The sequence below is a fragment of the Triticum aestivum genome, chromosome 5D (assembly GCF_018294505.1).
Source record: "Triticum aestivum cultivar Chinese Spring chromosome 5D, IWGSC CS RefSeq v2.1, whole genome shotgun sequence".
Lineage (NCBI taxonomy): Eukaryota > Viridiplantae > Streptophyta > Magnoliopsida > Poales > Poaceae > Triticum > Triticum aestivum.
Genome location: NC_057808.1, coordinates 536911381 through 536921019, shown reverse-complemented (window position 1 = coordinate 536921019; position 9639 = coordinate 536911381).

The following is a 9639-nucleotide window of genomic DNA, read 5'->3' as shown; positions in this document are numbered from 1 at the left end:
ATATGTCAGAGAGATGAGAGTTGTTGAAGAAAGAAAATCATCTTCTGCCGATGGCGGTCAATCTGTGCGAGTTCGCCCTGTGATATACATTTTTCACGCACGATGGACTCGCCCAGCTCGACCATCACCGAAAGTCGAAATATCCATGAGATAGTGTCCACCATACATACCACCATCAGAGAGAGTTCCACCATATATACGTGAGAGAGATGGTAGTTGTTCTCGGAGAAAGAAAACCGTCTTTTGCCGATGGCGGTCGATCTATGCGAGTTCGTCTTGTGATATACATTTTGTTAGAGTTATAGTATAAGTCATGTATACCCCTTCGTATTTATCCCGTAGTATAAGGGGTTTCCTGCATATGTACCACACCTGTACATGTATATATATCGGCCTATGGCCTCATGGGAATACAAGTTGCTTATTCCTAACATGGTATTAGAGCTCTAGGGTTTCTTTTTGCACGCCGCAACTCGTGCTCGATCCCGTCGACGGCCGCCGCTCCCGCCTGCTCGTGGTCTCCCGCACGCCGTCTCCACCGCCACCTCCTCCTCCCCGCGCGTCAAGCGAGCCGCGCGGTTCAGGTGCTGCGCCCAGCCTCCTTCCCCGGAGCAGCAGGAGACCCCCGCGCTGCTGCCCTCTCCGCCGGAATTACCTTCGTCCCTATGGGGCGTCTCCACGAGCGCCTGGACAGCGGAAGTCGCGGGGCTGAGGCTCTTGGAGACTGGCTACCTCCCGCTCGAAGCCAGCTGACGCCGCCGAAGCTCCCTCCCGCTCCCGCAGCTGCTGGCTTCCTCCCGCCGAAGCTCCCTCCCGCTCGACGTCAGCCGCCGCTGCATTGATTTCTCTGCCCAGATCTGATCTCTGCTAAAAAAAAAGTCTGCTGCATCGGGCTATGTTGCTGTCCCTCGCTGCCCGGTGATTCCTGACGGTGTTTTCAGTGTTTGCTCTACTGACCCCGTCTCGCACATGTGCCCTTCTTCCGCGCTTGGTGCTCGTTCGTCTGTGCTATCGTCCCCTGTGGCGACTCTCGCACGTGGTGATTTGTCGCTCTACATCGACTCCTCCTGCGACTTTCATCGGTGATTATCATTCTACACCGGCTCCTCTCACGGCTCCCATCGGATGTGTTGATGCATATGACTCTATTGACCCGCGTCTTCCTTTGGCGCTTGGGGCTTGTCTGCATCTGCCCTCGTCTCCGTCACCGGCCTCTACGGATGATGTTGATTATGCTATGTCGCCTCCTCTGGCGGTTTCCACAGGCGGTGGTGGGCCTGGTGGCCGCTCCTCTCCCAGTGCTACTGCGTCATCTACTTCCGCTATGTACTTCACCGAGCAGGAGATTGTGGGACTTCGTGGTCCGCTCACTGCCTCCGGCTCTTCATTGCCGGGTGCATCTACATCGACCTCTTCAGTTGAGCTCCTGACTGAGCAGGAAATTACGCGCCTTCGGTGCTTGCTCGCTGCATGCTCTGGTTCTTCACTGACGGGTTCTGCTGGTTCTGCTACCGACTCCTCTGGCATTGTGAGACCACCTTCCACACAGTCAGGTACATCTCCATGGATTCTTGATACTGGAGCATCTTTTCATATGACTCATGATTCATCCACCTTGTCTTCTATTCGTGCTCTTGATTCTCCTATTCATGTTCTCACTGCTGATGGTACCTCCCTCCCGGTTAATGGTCGAGGCATTCTTAGCACCTCATCTTTTCATGTTCCTGATGTTGCTCATGTTCCTCGACTTACCATGCAGCTCCTTTCTGGTGGTCAGATTGTTGACTCCGGTTGTCGGGTGATTCTCGACTTTGACTCTTGTTCTATTCTGGACCGTCACACTGGTGCTCTCCTTGGTGCTGGCCCCCGACACCGTGACTCTCAGGGTCTCTGGGAGCTTGACTGGCTTCACCTTCCCTCCGCTGCCACCGCCGCCAGTCTTTCCCCCTCTGTTGCCTTGTCTACTAGCTCTTTTCAGAAGTGGCATCATCGCCTTGGTCACTTGTGTGGCTCTCGTCTCTCATCCTTAGTTCGATGTGGTCTTCTTGGATCTGTCTCCGGCGGTGTGTCTTTAGACTGTCAGGGTTGTCGGCTTGGTAAACAGGTCCAGTTACCTTATCCTCATAGTGACACTATGTCTCAGCGTCCTTTTGACCTGGTTCACTCCGATGTCTGGGGTCCAGCTCCCTTTGCCTCGAAAGGCGGTCATCGCTACTATATTATTTTTATAGATGATTTCTCTCGATACACCTGGATATATTTTATGTCTTCTCGTAGTGAGGTGTTATCCATCTATAAGCGTTTTGCTGCCATGGTTCACACTCAGTTCTCTACTCCTATTCGTGTTTTCCGAGCTGACTCTGCTGGAGAGTATATCTCCAAGATGTTGCGTGGAGTCCTTGCTGAGCAGGGTACTCTTGCCCAGTTCTCTTGTCGTGGTGCTCATGCTCAGAATGGCGTGTCTGAGCGCAAGCATCGTCACCTTCTTGAGACGGCTCGTGCGATGATGATCGCCACCTCTCTTCCGCCTCATTTTTGGGCCGAGGATATCTCCACTTCCGCCTATCTCATCAACCTTCAGCCGTCCGCTGCTTTGCAGGGTGGCGTTCCTTTTGAGCGTCTTTTTGATCGTTCTCCCGATTATTCGATGCTTCGCTTGTTTGGTTGTGTTTGCTATGTTCTTCTTGCCCCTCGCGAACGCACCAAACTGACCGCTCAGTCTGTTGAGTGTGTCTTCTTAGGCTACAACGATGAGCATAAGGGCTATCGTTGTTGGGATCCTATCAGTCGTCGGATGCGTATCTCTCGCGACGTGACTTTTGATGAGTCTCGTCCTTTCTACCCACGCCCATCTTCCTCGATTTTTTCAGTGGAGGATATCTCTTTTCTCACTTTTCCTGACTCCCCTATCACTCCCGTCGTGCCTGTGCCTATTCGTTCCACTCCCTCTGCTTCTCCACCCCTCATCGATTCACCGCCACCATCTTCTCCGATCTCCTCACCTAGCATGTCCCCGGATTCTACACCTTCATCTCCGGTGACTTCTTCGTCGCCACCCCCTGATTCTACCTTGGGATTCCTCCTTCTCTTGTTCCCTCTCTTCCTCAACATTACACTCATCGTTCACGACCTGTGGATGCTTCCTTGGATGATTCGTCCTCTTCCTCTCAGCCTACTTATGGCCTGCGTTCTCGTCCTCTTCCGCCTATTGATCGCTTTGGATTTCCCACCGCTGGTGCTGCTGTTCTTGAGCCAACTTCTTACCGTCAGGCTGTTGTTCATCCTGAATGGCAGTTTGCGATGGCAGAGGAGATTGCTGCTCTTGAACGCACTGGTACCTGGGATCTTGTTTCTCTTCCTCCCGGAGTCCGTCCCATCACTTGTAAGTGGGTCTACAAGGTTAAGACTCGCTCCGATGGTTCTCTTGAGCGTCACAAAGCTCGTCTCATGGCTCGTGGTTTTCAGCAGGAGCATGGTCGTGATTATGACGAGACTTTTGCTCCTGTGGCCCATATGACCACTATTCGTACACTTCTTGCCGTTGCCTCTGCACGCCACTGGTCTATATCTCAGCTTGATGTTAAGAATGCCTTTCTTAATGGTGAGCTGCGTGAGGAGGTGTACATGCAGCCACCACCTGGGTATTCTGTTCCTGATGGCATGGTGTGTCGTCTTCGTTGCTCTCTCTATGGCCTTAAGCAAGCCCCTCGCGCCTGGTTTGAGCGTTTTTCTTCTGTGGTCACTACTGCTGGTTTTTCAGCAAGTGTTCATGATCCCGCATTGTTCATTCACCTTTCTCCTCGTGGCCGGACTCTTCTTCTTCTCTATGTTGATGATATGGTCATCACTGGGGATGACCCCGAGTATATTGCCTTTGTAAAGGCCCGTCTTAGTGAGCAGTTTCTTATGTCTGATCTTGGACCTCTTCGCTATTTTCTTGGGATTGAAGTCTCTTCTACTTCTGATGGCTTTTTTATATCCCAGGAAAAGTATATCCAGGATCTTCTTGCTCGTGCTGCTCTTTCTGACGAGCGCACTGTTGAGACTCCTATGGAGCTCAATGTTCACCTTCGTGCTACTGATGGTGATCCTCTCCCTGACCCGACGCGTTATCGTCATCTCGTTGGCAGTCTTGTCTATCTAGCTGTCACTCGTCCGGACATCTCTTATCCGGTTCATATTCTGAGTCAGTTTGTTTCTGCTCCCACATCGGTTCATTATAGTCATCTCCTTCGTGTTCTCCGATATCTTCGGGGCACGATCTCTCACCGTCTCTTCTTTCCTAGCTCCAGTTCTTTACAGCTTCAGGCCTATGCAGATGCTACGTGGGCTAGTGATCCTTCTGATTGCCGTTCACTTTCTGCTTACTGTGTTTTTCTTGGTGGTTCTCTCATTGCCTGGAAGACGAAGAAACAGATTGCAGTTTCCCGTTCGAGTGCTGAGGCTGAGTTGCGAGCTATGGCTCTTTTGACGGCAGAGGTGACTTGGTTACGGTGGTTACTTCAGGACTTTGGTGTTTCTGTCACTACACCAACTATGCTCTTATCTGACAGTACAGGTGCTATTAGCATTGCGCGCGATCCTGTGAAGCATGAGCTCACCAAGCATATTGGTGTTGATGCTTTCTATGTGCGCGTTGCTGTGCAGGATCAGGTCGTTGCTCTTCAGTATGTGCCTTCCGAGTTACAGTTGGCGGATTTCCTGACGAAGGCCCAGACTAGAGCACAACATGGCTTTTATCTCTCCAAACTCAGTGTTGTTCCTCCACCATGAGTTTGAGGGGGGGGGGTGTTAGAGTTATAGTATAAGTCATGTATACCCCTTCGTATTTATCCCGTAGTATAAGGGGTTTCCTGCATATGTACCACACCTGTACATGTATATATATCAGCCTATGGCCTCATGGGAATACAAGTTGCTTATTCCTAACACATTTTTCATGCACGACGGACTCGACCAGCTCGACCATCACCGGAAGTCAAAATATCCATGAGATAGTGTCCATCATAATTAATTTGCTTAGAAGTAACCTTTGATGTTTGATTCTTATGCTATTTTTCATTGTGTGATGAAAGGTGTTAGCACCGATCAATTTTGCGGCTATGGCTTCCTCCGACGACGTATCTTCCATTAGGGTCGACTCCGCGGTCAAGGAGAAGCTCTCGTTGAGAAGCACCTACAACGGATCCTAATAAAGTATTTTGAGGATCTGGCCAAGAAGAATCCGCCCGCTAAGGAGAAGAAGGCCCCACCATGTAAGGAGTGTGACGACTCGATGCCATTGAGTCCACCGACATACATTCCCGACGACGCTTGGTCCTCCACCATGGGGGATGCCCCGTCGTGCTTTGACTCCACGATCACCGGGTTCACCGACTACACCTCCGAGTAGTCCATCTAGATAGTTTGGCGTTGATTTAGTGACATAGTCATGTAGGTGCTGATATGGACTACTTAGATTGCCACTTGCGATGCTTTTGATTGTATGAGTGATGAACGCTTACGTGGATTATGTATGATGTGATATTTTTAACCTTGCATTCCTTCTCTGCCTTTTTTTTTCTCTATCTTTGTAGATGAAGTGGTATGCGGTGTACAGAGGTAGATGTCCAGGAGTCTATGATTCATGGTCTGAGTGCAATGAACAAGTGATTTACTACGAAGACAGCTCCCACGACTCGTTCAATAGCAGAGAGAAGGCAGAGTATCATTACAGTCAGTATGTGCTTAAGCAGAAGAGAAAATCTGAATTAGTGGGTTCAGTGGATGGGTTCACTGGATGTGCTAGCCAGAAAGGGCTTATCGGGTTCAGTGGATGGAAGAACTTGATAATTCTTCTTTAGTTTGTGATAATTGTGGTGTTGCTTTTATCATGTGGTCACATGTAGAAATGCATTGATCACATTATTGTTTAGTAAGTAGGCATTTGTACTAAAGAGCTACCTTGTGATTTCAAAAGAAGTTCGTGCGAACTATTTTATATAATAGTTATGTGAGTTTGTTGTTAGACATTGAGACTTGAAATGCATGTTTGTGTATTGTATATGTATTTTTGCGGGAGGGATCCGGGGGAAAGCAGCAGAAAGTGGTCTAGGAATGGATCTTTGTCGAGAGCTGCTCTCAGCAAAGAGGCATGCACTGGTAGTTGGTTGTGGCAGTTTTGCCAAGAGCCACTCTTGGCAAAGTGGCATGCGCTGGCGGTTGGTTGTGGCCACTTTGCCGAGAGCCACTCTCGGCAAAGAGCTGACGGAACCACCCGACGTGAAGTCACTTTATATTGCCAGGTGGTACTGTTTGACTCTCGGCAAACTCTTTGCCGAGTGCCCATGTCCTGGCTCTCGGCAAATTCCTGTTTGCCTGAGAGGTGTACGCCGGGTGGCTTTTGCCGAGTGCAGCACTCGGCAAAGGGTTTACCGAATGTTATTAGCCCTTTGCTGACTGTCCGTGGCACTCGGCGTATAATGCGATTTCATTAGTGCACATTAAGGTGATGCACCTAACAAAACACAAGTTGTTATTATAAAGATCATGGAAACATCCCTGAGCAAGAGCAAGCTTAGTAAAACTAGCAGAGCCCAAGTGTCATGCAGCATTATAATTACTGGTGCCTCATTGAGCAGTGTGAGACCCGGCTACATGTTGGGGAACGTAGCAGAAATTCAAAATTTTCTACGCATCACCAAGATCAATCTATGGAGTAATCTAGCACCGAGGGGAAGGGGAGTGCATCTACATACCATTGTAGATCGCTAAGCGGAAGCGTTGCAAGAACGCGGATGAAGGAGTCGTACTCGTAGCGATTCAGATCGCGGTAGATTCCGATCTAAGCGCCGAACCACGGCGCCTCCGCGTTCAACACACGTGCAGCCCGGTGACGTCTCCCATGCCTTGATCCAACAAGGAGAGAGGGAGAGGTTGGGGAAGACTCCGTCCAGCAGCAGCACAACGGCATGGTGGTGATGGAGGAGCGTGGCACTCCAGCAGGGCTTCGCCAAGCACTGCAAGAGACGAGGAGGGAGAGGGGTAGGGCTGCGCCAAGAGAGAGAGAGACTCCTGTCTCTGGCAGCCCCAAAACCCCCACTATATATAGGGGAGGGGGAGGGGCTGCACCCCCATCTAGGGTTCCCCCCCAAAGGGTGGCGGCCAGCCCTAGATGCATCTAGGGGGCGGCCAGAGGGGGAGAGAGGGGGGGCGCACCCTAGGTGGGCCTTAGGCCCATCTGAGCCTAGGGTTTCCCCTTCCCCCTTCCCTGCGACTTGGGCCTCTTGTGGGAGGCGCACCAGCTCACCTAGGGGATGGTCCCTTCCCACACTTGGCCCACGCAGGCCTCCGGGGTTGGTGGCCCCTCCCGGTGGACCCCCGGAACCCTCCGGTGGTCCCGGTACATTACCGGTGACGCCCGAAACTCTTCCGGTGGCCAAAACGGGACTTCCCATATATAAATCTTTACCTCCGGACCATTCCGGAACTCCTCGTGACGTCCGGGATCTCATCCGGGACTCCGAACAACATTCGGTAACCATGTATATCTATTCCCTATAACCCTAGCTTCATCGAACCTTAAGTGTGTAGACCCTACGGGTTCGGGAACCATGCAGACATGACCGAGACGTTCTCCGACCAATAACCAACAGCGGGATCTGGATACCCATGTTGGCTCCCACATGTTCCACGATGATCTCATCGGATGAACCACGATGTCAAGGATTCAATCAATCCCGTATACAATTCCCTTTGTCTACCGGTATAGTACTTGCCCGAGATTCGATCGTCGGTATCCGGATACCTTGTTCAATCTCGTTACCGGCAAGTCTCTTTACTCGTTCTGTAACACATCATCCCGTGATCAACTCCTTGGTCACATTGTGCACATTATGATGATGTCCTACCGAGTGGGCCCAGAGATACCTCTCCGTTTACACGGAGTGACAAATCCCAGTCTCGATTCGTGCCAACCCAACAGACACTTTCGGAGATACCTGTAGTGCACCTTTATAGCCACCCAGTTACGTTGTGACATTTGGTACACCCAAAGCATTCCTACGGTATCCGGGAGTTGCACAATCTCATGGTCTATGGAAATGATACTTGACATTAGAAAAGCTTTAGCAGACGAACTACACGATCTTGTGCTAGGCTTAGGATTGGGTTTTGTCCATCACATCATTCTCCTAATGATGTGATCCTGTTATCAACGACATCCAATGTCCATGGTCAGGAAACCGTAACCATCTATTGATCAACGAGCTAGTCAACTAGAGGCTTACTAGAGACATGGTGTTGTCTATGTATCCACACATGTATCGGAGTTTCCTATCAATACAATTTTAGCATGGATAATAAACGATTATCATGAACAAGGAAATATAATAATAACCAATTTATTATTGCCTCTAGGGCATATTTCTAACAGTCTCCCACTTGCACTAGAGTCAATAATCTAGTTCACATCGCCATGTGATTAATACCCAAGAGTTTACTAGAGTCAATAATCTAGTTCACATCACCATGTGAATGTAATGAATCCAACACCCATGGGGTTTGTTCATATGTCGCTTGTGAGAGAGGTTATTAGTCAACGGGTCTGAACCTTTCAGATCCGTGTGTGCTTTACGAATATCTATGTCATCTTGTAGATGCAGCTACCACGCGCTACTTGGAGCTATTCCAAATAATTGCTCTACTATACGAATCCGGTTTACTACTCAGAGTCATCCGGATTAGTGTCAAAGTTTGCATCGACGTAACCCTTTACGACGAACTCCTTTTCCACCTCCATAATCGAGAAAATTCCTTAGTCCACTAGATACAAAGGATAAGTTCGACCGCTGTCATGTGATCCATTCCCGGATCACTATTGTACCCCTTGACTAACTCATGGCAAGGCACACTTCATGTGCGGTACACAGCATAGCATACTGTAGATCCTACATCTAAAGCATAGGGGACGACCTTCGTCCTTTCTCTCTCTTCTGCTGTGGTCAGGTCTTGAGTCTTACTCAATACTCACACCTTGTAACACAGCCAAGAACTCCTTCTTTGCTGATCTATTTTGAACTCCTTCAAAAACTTGTCACGGTATGTATTCATTTGAAAGTACTATTAAGCGTTTTTGATCTATCCTTATAGATCTTGATGCTCAATGTTCAAGTAGCTTAATCCAGGTTTTCCATTGAAAAACACTTTTCAATAACCCTGTATGCTTTCTAGAAATTCTACATCATCTCTGATCAACAATATGTCAACAACATATACTCATCAGAAATTCTATAGTGCTCCCACTCACTTCTTTGGAAATACAAGTTTCTCATAAACTTTGTATAAACCCAAAATCTTTGATCATCTCATCAAAGCGTACATTCCAACTCCGAGATGCTTACTCCAGTCCTTAGAAGGATTGCTAGAGCTTTGCATACTTGTTAGCATCTTTCAGGATTGACAAAACCTTCTGGTTGTATCACATACAACCTTTCCTCAAGAAAATCGTCGAGGAAACAATGTTTTGACATCCTATCTGCAAGATTACATAAATAATGCAGTAACTGCTAATATAATTCCAACAGACTCTTAGCATCGCTACGAGTGAGAAAGTCTCATCGCAGTCAACTTCTTGAACTTGCCGGAAAACATCTTAACGAC